Source organism: Dendropsophus ebraccatus, chromosome 6, assembly GCF_027789765.1.
Source record: "Dendropsophus ebraccatus isolate aDenEbr1 chromosome 6, aDenEbr1.pat, whole genome shotgun sequence".
NCBI lineage: Eukaryota > Metazoa > Chordata > Amphibia > Anura > Hylidae > Dendropsophus > Dendropsophus ebraccatus.
In genome coordinates, this window is record NC_091459.1 from 120,950,418 (window position 1) to 120,968,528 (window position 18,111).

The following is an 18,111-nucleotide window of genomic DNA, read 5'->3' on the forward strand; positions in this document are numbered from 1 at the left end:
GGTTTGTAGTTTACCCTCCTGACCTACCTGTATCTTCAGATCCAGGAACTCCACTTCTTGTCTTGAGATGTGCCACGTCAGTCGAATGTTTTTTTCATTCGAGTTCAGGTTCTGCAGGAAACATTCCAACGATGTCCTCGTCCCCTGCCAGATAAAGAAAATATCATCGATGAACCTCATCCAGGAGACGACCGAGCCACCTCCCGGATGAGGTCCACCGAGATCTACACATCTCTCCCAAAATCCCAAAAATAAATTTGCGTACGAGGGCGCACAAGTCGCCCCCATCGCAACTCCTCGCGTTTGTAGAAAAAAGCGATCCTTAAAAGTGAAATAATTATGGGTCAAAGCAAATTCTAAGAGTTCCAAAATCAGTTCCCTCAGTTCTAAATCCATACCTTGCATCTCCAAAAAGAAACGTGTCGCCTCCAGGCCTTGACTATGCTCGATGCAGGTGTACAATGCCTCAACGTCACAGCATACCAGATGCATGTCATCTTCCAAAGTCACATCTTCGACTCTCTGTAGTACTTCAGTAGAATCGCGAATATAAGATGGAAGAGCAATCACTAGGGATTTCAAATAATAATCAATAAAACGGCATACTTTTTCACATAACCCCCCTCGGCCCGACACTATAGGTCTACCTGGTGGGTTTTTCTTATCTTTGTGGACCTTTGGTAGAAGGTATAGAGTTGGTATGACCGGATTTTCTACCCTCATGCCATCATATACCCTTTTGGTTATTGTCCCCGTAGTGAGTGCTTGGTCCAGGATTATACCCAATTGTTTCTGGAACAAAATTGTGGGATTGGTTTCCAATTTTCTATAGCATTTTTTGTCATTAAGTTGTCGCCATACTTCTCGCTCATACATCTCTACGGGCCAAATTACCACATTCCCCCCCTTGTCCGCTGGTTTAATCACTATATCTCTCATCCGACTTAGTTCCATCAATGCTATACGTTGTTCAGGCACTAGATTGTCATACCTTCGTTGTTCAGATATCTGTTCTAGTTCCTCCATTACCAATCTTATAAATATTTCTACCGCCGGACTCAGTGACAGGGGTGGGAATGTGGTCGATTTTTTCTTAATGTGATCCGGAAATTTGCTAGGCCCTTCTGATTGCTCCATCAGCAATTCCTCCAAGGCTCTTAGCGCCTCCAATTCTTCCTCTGCAAAAAAAGGGGAGAAGCATTGTTTATTTGAAAAATGTTTCTTCAATAGAAGCTTCCTGGCAAACAAAAATAAATCCTTTATTGCTGTAAACCTATCAAACTTAGCCACTGGGCTAAATGTCAGGCCCAATTCCAATACTGAAACCTGTGCAGGAGAAAGGTTAATGTCAGATAAATTCATTACCTTCAGTTGTTGTTGATCAGTGTGTTCCATGGCCCGAAAATCCTTCCGTTTGGCTGCTCTTCTTGCATTATAGTTTCCTCTCAGGGTGGAGTCTGTGGACATTGCACTGGATATTTGTGAGGTATTACTCGTCAATGATGTTAATGAGGGGGTTCTTGTTAATGTCCCCGTCTGTCTCCATCTGAAGACCTGTCCATTAGCATAATCTTTCACGTCTCTTTGATACTTTTTGGCCTTGGTGTTTTGTATATCTGACTCCCATTTTTGTAGATCTTTTTTAAGGGAGACTTCAAATTTTTCAACCATTTCTCCACTAAGGGTAGATTTAATTTGTTCCTGGAGTATGCCCATTTGTGCTTCCATGGCCTCCACCTTTTTAGTTTCTATTCCAATTAACAATAACATAAATGTCCGTGAACATTGTACACAAGCCTCCTCCCATTTTTTCTTTATATTCTCATCGTCTACAGCAAACGAGGGTAGTACCTGAACCCTTAGGCCCCGGGGTACAAGATCCTTTGCCACATATTGTTCTAAGGCCGCTCGATTCCACCATGCTCTAGTTCTCTTGTGCCATATATCACGTAAGGTCTTCTGCACCTCCACTGTTTCCTGTGCCTCCGCCTGTCCTATGCCGCCATCATTAAAAACTTGCGATAGTTGCAGTGTCCATTCACTGTCTTTAGTGCGTAAATCCATCGTGGAACAATTTTCTAGAATGCAAAAAACAAGAGTAGCAAACACCTATATTCCTAGAGAATTGCATCAATAAACAATCTATGTTTAGCTGATACTCAGTATCGATTCAAGCAGATGACACCAATAAATATACTGTGTATCCAATCTAGTGTCTACAAAAAATCACTCACAAATGAGATCAAGCAAATATTACAATTTTATTAATTTCCATCACAAAAACAACATTTAAAATACAAGACCTTGGAGGTGGGAGACCTCACTACTGGGACTATCGTGACTATATAATAATCCAAAGTGCATGTGCATATGGTAAACAAAATAAAGAACCCCATTCAGCATCAGTACATGTTTTAAATAAAGTGCCAGTGCTCTATTGCCTTGATGTGCTGAACGGAGAAAAATAACCATACATAATATTGCACATGCCACTAAGTTACCCCAAACGTAAACTGTCCCAGTCCGTTGGCCTCCCACCTCACTCCAACGTCGTTTCGCACCGCTTCTTCAGGGAGTAATGAGGGGGAGAGCCAGAGGACCTTATATATATGCTACATTGTCAGGGATTGGTCAGCAGAGCTTCACACACCTGCATTAGTATGTTTATCCATAAAGCCAAACACCTCTGTAATTAGCCACGCACAATGGCGCGGTCCACAGCAACGGAATGTAGCGTCACGCACGCACTGATGTCGGCCAATGCCCGTGCACGTAATAGCGTGACCGCCCCAGGTGGCCCAACTATACCTGCTGTGATCCAGGACTAGACCCCTAAACATATATGAATCTCAGTCTGAACCCACTAAACATATACAGACCCCTAAACTCATACAGACCCCAGACCAGACCGACCCCCTAAGCTCAGACAGACCCTAGACCAGACCGACCCCCTAAGCTCAGACAGACCCTAGACCAGACCGACCCCCTAAGCTCAGACAGACCCTAGACCAGACAGACCCCCTAAGCTCATACAGACCCCAGACCAGACCCCTTAAATATATACAGACCCCATACCAGACCTTGTTAACATATACAAACTCCCTAAACACATGCAGGTCCCAGACCAGACCCCCTAAAAACACATAGACCAGAGATCAGACCCCCTAAACATATATGGACCCCAGACCAGGACTTTAAATGAATGTAGATCCCAGACTAAATTCCTCTCAGACTACTGATCCCAGACCAGACGCCTAAACAAATACAGACTGATTAGTCAGTGTCTTCATCCCTTCCGCAGACAACATGCATGGACAAGAAGACGGAAATCTCTGTAGTTAGTGTGTGGAGCACTGGGACTTCCCTGTCCGGCCTTAAAGTCCGGTGGTCTCCCCCTTTCTGTAGTATAGCCCCCATTTTCAATACAGGACACTTATTGATAACGTCCTGCAGAGATCACCCAAAGCAAATCACTTTATACAGGCTGCCCATGGGAAGCCATGAACCCGTTCTACTGCGTGTTGCCCTCCAGCACTTATTCTGTGGCAATTGATTTATGGCCTATACGTTTCCTCCTCGGGCTGTTTTCCCCCATACAGTGCACTGCACAAACCTGTCGTACCGTCTCTGACAAGATGGCCGACACCCAGACGGTGTCAGAAATGTATGGCTACGTGACCGTATCACTAAAATAAAGGAATCAGTTTATTCTGGTTTATCTGGTTAAAACAACAATGTTCCTCTTAAAGCTGTGTGGTATCTAGATTACTGGAGATGAGCAAACTTGCTGAAAAGTCGGGTCCACACTAACCCAAGTAATTGGCATTTGAATCCTACTGCCTGGACTGATGTGTTATTGTGTGCTGAATTACTGATCACCATTTCTTTCATCTGGCTTATAGTCAACAGCAAGGATACTGATCTCATTCCTGGTTCCCAGTCTCGCCCACTATCATACTTCTAATCCAGAGCATGGATCTCATTTCTGGTCCCCAGTATGGTTCCCCTTCTCATTCCTGGTCTCTAGCATTGCTCACTTATCTCATTCCTGGTCTCCAGCATTTCTCATTTATCTCATTCCTGGTCTTCAGCATTGCTCATTTATCTCATTCTTGCTCTCCAGCATTGCTCTCTTATCTCATTCCTGGTCTCCAGCATGGCTTTTAATCTTATTCATTGGCTCCAGCATGGCTCCCTATCTCCTTCCTAGTCTTCAACATGGCTCCCCATCCTATTCCTGGTCTCCAGCATGGCTCCCCATCTCATTTCTCGTCCCTAGCATGGCTCCCCATCTCATTCCTGGTCCCCAGCATGACTCCCTATGTTACTCCTGGTCCCCAACATGGCTTTCCATCCCATTCCTGGTCCCCAGCATGGCGCTTTACCTCATCCCTTTTCTTTAGCATTGCTCCCCATCTCATTCTTGGACCCTTGTGTGGCTCTCCATTTCATCCCAAGTCCCCAGCATAGGTTTCCATCTCACTTCTTGCACTGTGCATGGTTTCTATCGCATTCATGATCACAGTATGGCTCCTTTCTCATCCTTGACCCCAACTTAGCTTATCATCTAAGCCCTGTTCCCAAGCATGGTTTTTCATCTCATTCTTGATCGTAAAAGAGTACCTGTCAAATGGATAGATGGTGGCAGACATTTTGTTAAAGGTGTCACACATGGCCAAATTTTTCTTCCCAGTTGGGTGGTACCTGATGGCCGATGATGACCCATATTTGTTAACATAATGCAGTGTCATCTATCATATGCCATATACAGTAGCTTAATTTTTTTTTATTAATAAATTTTTAAAAAATCCAAAAATGTGGTTCTGACTATAATTATTCTAATTGACCGTCCAGTTGTCACATAAATTTGTATACATGTAAGTAAGGATGGAGAAGAAGATGGAGAATAGTCTACCCCCATCCCACCCTGGCCCAAATTGGCAAGCATTAATGAAAACTTGTGCAAATTTTGGGGGGGAATAAAAAATATTTTGCAACTTGTATATCTACCCTTATTGTAAGGTTTAGGATACATGGGATTTTTATTACGACTTCATAACGTTTGTATAATGAGTGACTAAAGAGCCAGTGATCTCTGATCCATGGAGCTTCACGCTCTGACCGTAACGGTAAATGATCTAACGCCCTATTTTTGTTTTAAGTTGTCTGACATTACTTATAAAGTGTTGAGCGGAGTAGGGGAGGGGCGCGGGCGAAAACCCAAATCTCTCATCGATTAACTACCCTACCTGGAACATAAATGAAGCAGTGGCGGATAACAGAGAACGATGGCCTGCTCATGTCACTGAAACAGAAAACAAAACAACAGTGGTCATCCACTTTGAGCAACCTCAATTTATATATATTAGAAGGTCTTATCCTGTTAACAGCAACGTGCATATTCCCTACAGTGCCTCCACAGGGAAACTAAGGTATTATCTATTGAGTCCTCCAAGGCATAGTTATATCAAGAATATAATTTATTGTCTTTCTGTTTCCCAAAGACCCCAGCTGTGTGAACGGCCCATGCAACATTATGTAACCAGATGGCCACTGTTCCTTAACAAGCTCCATGGTCCCATTTAATTTGTCCATCTTCTCTGGAGCAGATGAGACTCCAGACCTAACACTAGAAAGACAATGGGCGCTGAGACTAGTAAGTGGGGCCCCATACATAGCAATCAGCCGTTGAAGTTTTTCAGGAGTTTGCTCTACAGCAACTCTTCTGTGGGATCAGACCAGTTGTGCTAGCCTTCTCCTCTGCACACCTCAATAAGCCTCCCCCCCCCCATGGTCCAGTCTTCGGGCACCACTTGTCCTTCTTTGGAGACTGGCTGTTGTGGGGATGATCTTACCCTGGTGCCTACACATCACTATTCGGCACTTGTTATGGTCCCCATGAAGGGTGGCAACTTTAAAAAATTCAGATGTGACTGGTAGACACCAGAGGAGTCAATGAAGACAACCGTGAGAGTCCCAAGAGAGTTCCTTTTCAATAGATATTTACAATCATATTTGTAGTGTTTACTTTCATAGGTTTGATGGATGCCATTACCAAGCTGATGAAATTTTTTTTTTTTTAATATTCACATTTTGTGATTTATAACTGGGGAGAATACTCTGATATGTAATGTCTCTGTAAGAGATCAGGGAGAGTGGTGCAGTCTGGTAAAAGGGACGGGAAGCCATTGTTGTCTGCCTTTCTCCCTTCAGGATGGATAGACCTTGTCCGCCCCGCTGTGCACACACACTGCTCCCATTGTCATTGTTCATCTCTTTTCAATGAAGTGGTAAAATGGGATTTTGCACCCTCCCCCTTTCCTCCCCTCCTTCCAGCGTTTGCTGCTTTAATACGTTGTTCCATTGTCCAACGTCTGATCAATACTCCCACTGCCATGCCGAGCTGTATCCAGCAGAGATGGGGCACATGGAGCGGACGTCCTGAGATGCACTGTATTAGGTCAAATGTGTGACCCCAGTGCTGCCATACTGGAACATCAAGCCTTGTCGTCGAGTCTGGGCTTAAAGGACTTCACATCAGTATGGTGGAAGAGCCAAAATAAAATGGTTCTCAAAATGGTCATCCATTTTTTCTTTTTTTGACACATTATGTTATGCCTAAGGGGGAGGAGCATAATACAACAGGGAGAGAGAAGCTGTGTCATGCCACGCCTCCTCGTACTTAGCATTAGGCATAGTACAGTATATTAGCTCCTCGAAGAGTGTTCCTTTAAGAATTTTACATAGAGGTTCAGTAGACTTTTTTTCTCCAAGCTGAAAACTACTACTCCAAGCATGCCCAGACAGCCACAGGCTGTAAGTTGTAGTTTTGAAGACTATGGGTTAGGGACTTCTGCTTCGGAGAATATATGAGCCCCTGCCGGGTGCAGAATTACATAATCCGGGTACAGAATACACTTTGGAATTTGTCAGAAAGTAACTTTCTTTTCCTAATCCTTCTATTGATCTGTTGATGTCAATGGATGAAGAACTTTCCTGTCTCCTGCTGGGATCGGGATTTCACTGCCTGCATTCAGCACTACTTTGTCTTTGTTGGGGCAGGTCAGCTCCTGACAACTGTATTCAGTATCTGTGCCCCCTCCCCCCAATGAAAGAAGATTTTCCTATTTCCTAGTTATATGTTCTGTACCTTATCTCAGATCCCCCACAAAAAGGCAGCAGTCTCCCAAAATCCCTGTAATGGATGCATAAATACAACCGTAACGTATGAACACATACATATGACGCACATAAGTCCGGGCCCAGCATCATAGGGATTGATTTATTAGGTGTTTTAGGCCTTTGATTGTGGACAGTTCAGCATTCTGCATTGAGCTTCTTTTTTTTTTTTTTGCAGTTTTTTTCACAAGTTTCTGGGACAACATATGGTTTACAACAAATTGCGATTTCTACGGGTGAAACATGTTTTACTAGTGCATATCAGGCTATGATCACACTTAGGATCTGTTCTTTTTGAGCCGGAAGCTACTGAAAAAGGGATCAAAAGCAAAAACTGCTGGAAAAACTGCACCATACAGCTCAGAAAAAGGGTCAAAACGGCGTGCGAACATAGCCTAACCTCTGGCCAGTGACCACAATGCCAAAATGATTTACATTTACAGTTTACATTTTTTTCAGATGCATTTTTCCCTACATTACAAAAGGCTACACAGAAAGTGAAGATATCTTCCCATTTAACAAAGACATACTGTAGATCAGCCAAAGAGTCGATCAACGGCTGATTGTGGTCTAACAGCATGTTTAAAAACAATCACCCGCCGGCTGCATATCTCTTTATGTATTAGGAGGTGCCCAGTCATTGGTTGATTAAAGTATATGGAAAATAATAAAGATGTATACTTACCTCTCCAGGTTCTCCTGGGGTCTTTGTGCCATGTTCCCTGCTCACTGCAGCCGCTGCTGTTGCTTCTACACCTGTCTCTGAAGCGACAGGCAGCTTAGCCAATCTCTGGCTGTGGTGCTGTCCCGTCTTGGCCAGTATTTGGCCTAGTGACCTGTCAAATGTGTCAGCAGCAGCTGCGGTGAGTGGGGAAAAGGCAGGAGGACAATGAGAGCCTGGAGAGGTAAGTATAACTTTATTATTTTCTATATACGCAGCAAGGGCTGCACAGACATCACTAATAATATATATATATATATATATATATATATATATATATATACAGCCCTTGCTGCACAAATATTGAGCCGTATAATAGGCTTGGTTAGCGAATCAGCTTTCATTTACACTGTGCATAGAGCTGTGTACTACGGCCCTTTGTAAATCCAGCGGGGTGCATGGGGGTGGGGTACGCTAGTCTTGATAAAAAAAAATTTAATACATTGTAAAATAATAATAGTACAATAAAGGAGTATATAAAGTAAATAAAAAAGTAATAAAAATTAAACAAATGACTACTAGTACTGAGATCATAATGATATAATGAGGGTGTGTTTTTTGTTTTATTTTACCATTTCCCACCTTTGTGTTGTATATGCGTTATTTGTATACTGCGCTGCTCCCACCCTGAAACCACCATAAGCAGCCTGGAGGAAGGAGGACATGAAAGCTTTGGGCTTGTTGTGGCAATAAATGTGTGTTATCATTCTCAGGGATACAACAGCTCCCTGCTTATAACATATTCCAGTGACAGCATCACTGTGTCACGGCAGCAGCGATTGCATGCAAAAATTAAATTGATTTTGGGTTAGGGTTCATACACCCCCTTTAAGTGATGAAGAAGCAGGAAACCCAGATCCGCTGATCAGGACAGAAGAGTGGCAGCCACCATGGGAGTCGTAGTGATGGCTATGAGTAGAATGAGACACTTGTATTTAGGGAGGGTATCTGATTTTTCTTGTAATTACTATAATTACTAAGCCTCTTATGTATAGTGACACCTGATAATGACGGCCCTCTGTGTGGTTGCATTTAACTGGACGTGTTACAATGTCGCCCTTGTATTGTGATGTTAGTTTGTTATACGTAGGCCCGGGGCAGTGTTTTTATAGAGATAAGATGCTGATGTGGTGACTGATAGCAGCGGAGACATCACACAAAGCCCGTGCTGAGAAGTCCAGGCTGTAGGTCGCCATGTCTCCAGACCTGGTCGAGAACCAACCAAACCTGCTCCCAGTCTGGGAATCCAGTCTGGCCAATCCTAGTACAATATATACAAAGGGTTCCAGTCTGGTCCAGGCCATATAAGTCTTTTAAGGATTGTAAGATTTACAGCTTCATTGTGAGTGATCTTATAGAACGCAAGCCAATTTGTGGTGTGTTACGTGTCGTATTTATGAGAAGCACTTAGGGCTGATGGACAGATACGAAATGCCACTTAAAAAAACTGTCTGGCCTTCCATCATTTGTTTATGTCTTTATCCTACTGCCATAGACCCATAGATGTAAGAGTTGGCTTATGGATAACCAGGCGACACCCCTATAAACATCCCCAACTGTAGGGTCTACGTAAGGTATTGGCCAATAGGCACATCCCCTTAAAAAAAAAAAAAAAAAAACAGGCCATGGACATGATGATTTAGCTGGCTACATCACAAGCGATCATCCATGCATTGATGTCAATAACATGTGGAAGCCCTGACTATCTAAAAGTTTCCTTTCGACCACCTCATGCCCCCACATGCCACTGCCTGGCAGCTTTGGCACTGTGTCTCCCTTGAGATCAAAAGGGTCAAACATGATCAAACCCATCAGTCCAATCCATTTTCCCCCTGACATCTGACAGTGATCAACCTAGAGTTAGGGCACCACCATACACATCTAGAATTCATCTCAAGCTTGCCATACTCATAAGATCGCCATCTCTCATGATTACCACATACATGTGAATGCTAAGCTGAATGACTGTGTGTTCTGAATGGAAGAGAGGATGGACATGCTGCCATACTGCCCGAAAACGAAAGAGCAGGTAGGTTGAAGACCAACATGTCCCATCCTACTCTTCCTCAACATAGGACCAGACCCATAACAATTAGCCATGGCCAACACATTTAGACATCACAGATGACGGTCTACAAAATAACATACCATGTTTCCCTGAAAATAAGACAGTGCCTTATATTTTTTTTTCATTCCAAAGAGGCACTGTCTCATTTTCAGGGGATGTCTTATTTTTCCCTCCCCGGCCTCCCTGTGGCTCTCAACCCCCCAACTCCTCAGCTGCCGGCTCTCAACCCCCCTGGCTCCTCAGCCACCGACTCCCAACCCAGACTCAGCCCCCGGCCCACTCACCAACGTCCAAGGTGTAGGAGAGGACCCCGAGCATGCTGGCTGTGAAGGTCCACGAGAGGATAAGGTGAGTAGCGGGGGTCTTACTTTTGTTGGGTGCCTCAGCTTAGGGTGGGGGTCCTCTAATACCAGTAAGTACTTTTCAGCCATAAATAGGCAGACCCCGTAACCCTGGAGGTCCTTCCAGCTAAACATGACAATATAGATTTTTCTCTTTGACAAATTTCTGTACAAACACGATGGACAGGATGATTGTTTTCCACGCTTTTAAAAAACGTAGCTTTTTTTTTTTTTTACGTTTTGGGGGCGTATATACACAGCAACTTGTTATGACTTAAGCAAATATTAACCGTTTCAGTTCAGTGGGAAGCTGGTTTCACGCCTGACTATTGTGGCGTTAGCTCTCAGCGTGACCTGAGGACATTTTTTTTTCCAGGGGTTCTGTTGTAGATTTATCACTTTTTGACATTCTGGTTATAAAGCAAATATTTGCAAATGTCACTAGAACTATAAAGTAAATGCAGCTTTGCGCTAAAGAACAAAGAAACAGAGAGTATAAAGAATAAGTCGATCCACTCAGGGCCGGAGGCATCAGGCCCCAGGGTTCAGAGTGTAGCACCCCTTCTAAAAGGACCCGCGCACGTTTGAGAAAAGTCTGCCAAATCTGCTGATTTTGGCGGGACCAGCTGTGGGATATGTATAGAAGTCTTCCATTCAATGTCTATGGCACTGACTAAAATGCTCATTAGGTCATATATAACTGCAGAACACAGTAGCAGTTCAGGATCACAGACTCTGTTTACACTGTGCCAGGTATATATTGGAAGGTTTTTCCAATGTGTAAATTCAAAATACAGCTGAAACATCCAGTAGCGTACAGCACCCTTAGTAAAAGAAAAGTATACTGTGGACTATAGTGTACTTTACTGCTTTGTGCCATAAAGTGTTGATGTATACCTGTCAAGCGCTTGCCAAAACTACATACTCATGGCATATGGCAGTTTAATAGGGCCTTTTGGATGTGTTCACCCTGGAGAAGTGTGACCTGGGGAGATCTTTAAATCAAATTCAACAGTTTTTGTTTTTGTTTGTTTTTTTCAATTTTTTTTTTTTTTTGCAAATTCAAACATTTATGTTAAATTTGAATAGAGTCATTTAAGTATTTGAACAGTCATTTAAGTATTTGAAATTGAAAAAAATATTTTTTAAACATGCTAAATTATTTCAATTAAAAAAATATGAAAAAAGAAATTCAAAAACTTATTGCCCATTCTTCTTTTTCTTCATTTTGGAAAATAAAGATTGGAGCTACTTGTAAATGCCAATCCCTTTGTGCACAAAATCCTCTTCACAGAAGACGGTTTCCATAGTGACGGAGTCTTTTGTGAACTGACAAAAGTTGGTATTCAAATTTTTTTTTCCAGGAGATAAATCTGGCCTTTGACTTGGTACCCTTTTCACACCCCTTGCTAAGCTTGGCCTGTTGCAACGCTTGAAGGGGCGGCAGCAGGGGATTCCCATGACTACGGAGATGGAAATGTAAAGAGGAGGAGGGTACAGAGCAAGGACAAAGACCCTGTTAATTTCAATCTGAAAACTCTGGGCAAGGTCCACAACTGTCATCTTTGTTTTAGTTTGCTGCTAAAAATTTTTTGACTAGGAAGGCGTCCTTCCATTTCTTTGCGATGACTACTCTGTCTCACCCTGAAACAAAAGTGGACAAATTTGAGGCGTTGAGGAACATGGAAAGTTGCCCGTTGTGTTTTTTTATCCTACTTTGGGCCTTTATTTAAAAAAAAAAAAAAAGAACTTGCGATACCCCCTTCCCTAATAATTACTTGAGATTTTTTATAGAGGTGTTGGGTAGGGTAAAAGAAAAGCTAACTATACTTGAGGATTATTCGAATGACATGGCTGAATTCAAGGATCGGAATTGGCCCTCAGTGGTGGCCTTGATAAAAATCCTCAGACCTCAGACCTGTGGGAGAGCTCCGTAGCCCTTGACTACTGTGTGACACTCTAAACACCATCTATAGAAAGGGAACCATACTAATAACCATCTTCGTCACGTACCATCGTAGAGGGCGTTCTTGAATTTGGAGAATGTTAGTGCATGTCTAGTTGTTACTATGTTACCCGGACATACTTGCTTTTGTTCATGGCATTGAAGGTGATACTTCCTTTGGGGTAATAAATCATACCTCGGTATACCTATTTCTTACAGTTGGAGACATTTCGAGAAGTATGCATGGTCTGACTTGAGGTGCCAGGTCTTGTGGATACAACTTGTTTTACCACAGTGCCTCACCTAGTATTCATTTCTGTTATACCCTTCAGGCTAGGAGTTTTATGGCTGAGCAGTTCCTGGAAGAGTATGGAATTTCAGCAATAGATCTTTGTTATCTTTCTCTTGACTTCTCTCGATAGGGCTCTCAGCTTTGGACAATTCCTACTTGTTCGACAACAGGCTGATCACAAAGTGTCCTCTTGCTACAAATTCCAGTGATCAGGTGTAATTTGTTTGGTGCACAGTCAGTGAGTGCTCCATATCCTTGCAGCGCCACCGCAGGTGAAATGAAGCATTACACTGTGCCCTTTTATATCAATGACTTGTTTGTGTAATGGAAAAAAGGCCAAGTCCTTCAGAGAGAGATAGACACTCTTTGTTACCACTCTTCAATCTGGCCAACTCTCTATTAGCTCTACATGAAAATTGATTTTCTAAAATGGGCAACCTCCTAAAACCACAGTGCAGTAAAGGTACAAAAACCTGTCCATATATGTGTTGGGTAGCTGAATACCTCCCGTTAACTGTGCTGAAAGTATCTTTTATATTCTGAAGTCCAAATATTGTTCATCGCCTTGTTTTGTGGTGCCTTAAGGTGCCCATCCACCTTATACTAAAGTTGTCCAAACCTGTCACCACTGGTGAGTTTGGCTGACAGTATAAGGTCTATGGCAGCCTCCCAACATCATCCGTTGGTAGACATAAAGGTCGGGAGGCAGAAATCGGCCAGCCCTTCTCTCTACCCTTTAGTTTACAGAAGTATAAGTCGGCAGGAGAGCCGCTTGGCTGTGGCTTTCCCCTCCTTAGGGCCTGTTCACACTGAGCAAAACAGGTGCAAATTCTGAGCGGTCAATTCTTAGAGCGGAGGCACGTGAGACATCACATTGAGATAGTGGGGCAGGCAAGAATTCGAACAGCGAGTCTGCAGCGCGGGTTCCGCTTTTAATTTCAACCTGTTTCACTCAGTACGAATGGGCCCTTATAGAGAACACATGAACATTCATCCATGCCAAATGATCATGTGTATGGGGAGGATAGGAGGGTACTGTCAGCCAAATGATTATGGAAAATGTATGGCCACCTTTAAAGCAATATTTTGAAGTTCAATTAACCCTATTTCTCCTATATAATGCAGTCTCCAAACCTCTGTTTCCCTGTCTGCTGACCATGCACCATTGTGTATGGAGAGGTTTTAGATTTCTAGGGTTTTGAGTGCCAAGAGTTGTCCATTAAGTGCATATGGTTCAGGGGACATTTTCCAAAGATCCCTGTAACCTTTTCACCATGATTCAGTGGTTCTCCCACGCCCTATGGTGACTGACTGCTCACGTACCTGAACAATACTCCCTCCTCCAAATTATATTCTAGGACCATCAATCAATCAATGTCCCCATGGGAAAAACCTGCAGACAAGGAGCATGGGTTAAAGTGCTTGACATGACTAGGACTGCATGGATGGTTGGTTGGTCGGTCAGGACGTATGCCATTGGTGTCCTCCATTGATCAGGCCACACCTTGTTTGCGTTACATATAAGATGCAGGGGTAGATCTACCATAAGGGCAGTGCAAGTGGTACTACTGTCAGGGGTGAGGAAAATAAGATACCTACACTTACCCACAAGCTGCCACCTAACCACTGTCTACCACTCACTACATGGAAGCTATGAAGTTTTACGAAGTTCACATAACTATATAGGCCCTACTTAGTATTTCGTTTATGCGCCTCTATGTACTTACTTAATATATTGCATGGGCCTAAAGGGTAGAAAAAAAAGGCTTCCTCATTCTCACTCCAAGATAACCCAGGTCGAGGCCAGGAGTTATGGTGGGCCATATCCTCCTGTTCACTCTCCTTTCGGTGATAGGAGATGTTGGAGGTCAGTCACTTGGCCCCATAGACATAGAATACCACGAAGTAGATCGCTCCCATCTTGGAGGACCATTTCCCATGATCTGTTCTCATATTTCCCTGTTTATTACATCTTGGCACCAGAGCTCTGGAGCAGATCAGTGTTTGCTTGGCCCGGAATCAATATCCTGAAAACTGATCTTCTCACTAATATTCTCTGTTATCCTGATCACCAGCACAGGCCACCATCCCTGGCGAGCAGCGATCCTCCTTACCTCCCAGCAAGAAACACTCCTTACAGAGTTACTCAAGTGCGACAAAATATTCCCCCCCACATGTGCCATCCTGTGCCAATATCCTTTCTATCCATCCTTCCATACTTGTAAAGGGCCAGGTGATGCCTGTTGATATAAAAGCCTTACCGTTCAGCTTTTCCAAAAAAATTCACAAAAACTTTAAAGCCTGTATCAGGTCTGAGGAAAAGCTGGATACAGAGCCCTGGGTCTGGACTGGGGAAGTTCTTCTTCAGCAATCTTCTCATAGAGTCTGCCACAGGCATAGCATTGACCAGTGTATGTTATCTAGTGATTGCATGTATTAGTCCCCTAGGGGGACATAAAAAGTGTGGGGGGGGGGAAGTTTAAAAAAAATATGACATAGCCCCTCCCTCAAAGGTTAAAATCACCCCCCTTTACCGTTTAATATATAAAACCCATAAAAATAAATAATAGAAGCTAGAGATTGTGGCTTGATAGGTGTGTAGTGATAAAATCAAAGTGCTATCGGCTATTGCTTTTAGAAGCAGAGGAGGAAAAAGCGAAAATGAAAATTGGCAATATCCCCATTTTTAAGAAAGAAAAACTAAACAGAACAATTGAGGCCTATGATAGACAAATGCCATAAACTGGCAGACATAAAGCAGCAATGTAGAGCATTCTGTACTCAATGTGAAGAAAACAGAACAAAAAAACCCTAAACAAAAAGGTCTTATTTTTCTATTGGCTTTTAGCTAACATTTGTGTCTTGTCGTTTTCCAGGCAAAAAAAAACAAAGGCTACAATTAGTGTTGAACAGACTTGAACGTTCTGGTTCAGCAATGTTCTCTAAGCTTAATTGCTCGGCATTTGACTCCCAACATCTGGAGAAGTTGGAATGCCGCCATAGGGAGTCCTGGAAAACATGGATATAGTCTATGGCCTATGGCTGTATCCATGTTTTCCAGGACTCCCTAGGCCTGCATCCAACTTCTCCAGCCGGCTCTCAAAGCTAGTTACAAAAAGCAGACACAAAAAGTAGTAATCACCAGTCTTAAAGGGATTGTCCACCAATTGAAAAAATATATAATTAGAGAATCCAGCACAGAAGCTGTGGTGGGTGCCCCGGCCTCTGTCTACTAGCTGGTGACATCATCAGTGGCCTGTGCAGTATTACTGGAATCACCGATGACAGCCATGATTCCAGTAGTACAAGATGTGACCGCTGAGGCCACTAATTGGCTGATTTTTTAATGGCATTTGGGCCTCTAATAATAATTTTTACAAAGGGTGAATAACCTGCGTTCACACGTACAGGATCTGCAGCAGATTTGATGGCGCAGATTTGAATCTGCAGATCTCCGCAGCAGATTTGATGGCCCAGAATTGATTTGCTTTGAATCTGCAGCTTCAAATCTGCTGCAGATTCTGTACGTGTGAACACCCTTAGGGGCCTATTCCACTGAGCGATAATCGCCGAATCGTCCCGATTCGGCCGATTCTCGTTTGGTGGAATAGAGAAAACAATCAGCCGATGATCGTGTCATCGGCTGACCGTTTATTTAGGCTCAAAACTAAAATCATCGCTGCGTGGAATAGCGGTGCGCGGCGGGCGACCGACGATTTGAGAAGCAGCATACATTACCTAGCAGAGCTTCTCCTCCGCTCCGTCTTCCTCCCCGGGTCCCGCGGCGCAGCATCAGCTTCGTTGCGGCCTGACTGAGCTGTCAGACCGCTCAGCCAATCACAGGCCTGGACCCCCGCGGCCAGTGATTGGCTGAGCGGTCTGACAGCTCAGTTAGGCCGCTCCGGAGTTGATGCTGCTCCACGGGACCCGGGGAGGAAGACGGAGCGGAGGAGAAGCCCTGCTAGGTAATGTATGCTGCAAGGGCATCGGTAACGATGTCCCTGCAGCCCTTGCTAACGATTGTCGGGCCGTAGAATAGCAGATCGGCGCTCGTTTACATTGTTGATCGGGCCCTGCTCGGCCCGTGGAATAGGGCCCTTAGTGTACCTGTCACACCGGCCCGTGAATGGAGTTCGGATCTCCTTGGATACCAACATGCAATGAGATCCAATGGGAGTCGCTCGCATTACGGTCTCATTGTGTGTTGGTATCCAAGGAGACCCGAACTTCTGGTTTAATAGAGGAACTCTCTGCTGATCCGGCAGCGGGTTGGGCTGACAGGTACACTTTAAGGAGTTAAAGAAAGCAAGAAAAGCGACTGGGTTGGAGAATACATGACAGAAGCAAGAAGTGATCGAATGATCAGCCATAGTCAGATGACAACTTAGAGATTATAGGATTAATTTATCACAATGACTGTAAAGAACACATGGCGCTGTTGCCCATAGCAACCAATCGGGTTCCAGATTCATTTTTCAGAGGCCTTTTTGAAATCTGATTGGTTACAGTCCTCCATTCCCCCAGTTGTGATGTTTCTCCTCCGTTGTGTCTGGGCCTTTATACATCTTACAGATCCTCCAGACCGGCGCCTGAGGTGTGAGAGCCGGCGATCACTTTCTTCCTATTAAACACAACTATTTAGAGGGTTTCTGTCTAGACTCAAAAATCCCTTTAAGCAAAGCGATACCTTGCTGTACTTACTGTGTTATTAAAGGGGCGGAAGCATTCAACACCTTCACTGCTGGACTGCCAGAAGCCATGCGAAATCATTCACCAAATTTGCCCTCTGTCTTTGAACTGTTCTATGCGGCCGTTGCTAACCTGGGTAATATATTCTCCCTAAACTCCTGTATTGCTCAAAAAACATAGTTGGGGGGGGGTAGATGACAATCAAAATGGCCGACATTGCATTTTACAAATTATCAGCTTCTTTTCCAGCCTCCTGAATGGAATATTTGCTGCACTTGTACCAGTGAATTACTTGTATGCCACTCCGGACGCTAGGCCTTTGTCAGTGCTTCATAGTTAGTCTTCATTCTTAGTTGTCACCCAACTTTCCTTGTGTCATTTGTGGTGCTTCACAACAGGGTGTAATATTATATTATTATTATTATTGTCACAATGTTTGAGAGGAAACTGGCGGAGGAGACTCAGAGCTGCCTGGTGCCAATCTGACCCACGGAGGTGTCCCGCCGCCATCTGGAATGTAGGGGACATTTCTAGAATATTCTTCATACCACAAACACCTTCAACCAGGAGATCCTGGAGATTACCTTGGGCGATACACACACTGGTGACAACGGGTTTAAAATGTAAAAAATTTATAAAAATTCAAAATATATGTATATATATTTGTTTTAACATATTTTCCATATATATATATATATATATATAAAATATATATATATATATATAATTTTTTTTTTTTGAGAAGAACTACTTTGTTATATTGTTATATTATTACCTGATCACAGGTCATCCGTAGACTTTTCCCATTAATGTATTGTATATTTAATTCTATTTTTATTATGGAACCATCTAGTAATACATCTTTATATTATTCTA

The 18,111-nt window shown here is 43.3% G+C and overlaps 2 protein-coding genes across 5 annotated transcripts in view; one reads left to right on the plus strand and one right to left on the minus strand.

Moving 5' to 3' along the window:
• ELP3 (elongator acetyltransferase complex subunit 3) overlaps nucleotides 1–18,111 on the minus strand; it is a 238,387-nt gene that overhangs the window by 148,682 nt on the left and 71,594 nt on the right. The window lies entirely within an intron of this gene.
• The window catches only part of FZD3 (frizzled class receptor 3), a 56,169-nt gene that overhangs the window by 14,587 nt on the left and 23,471 nt on the right, over nucleotides 1–18,111 (plus strand). The gene's annotated exons all lie outside the window — the stretch shown is intronic.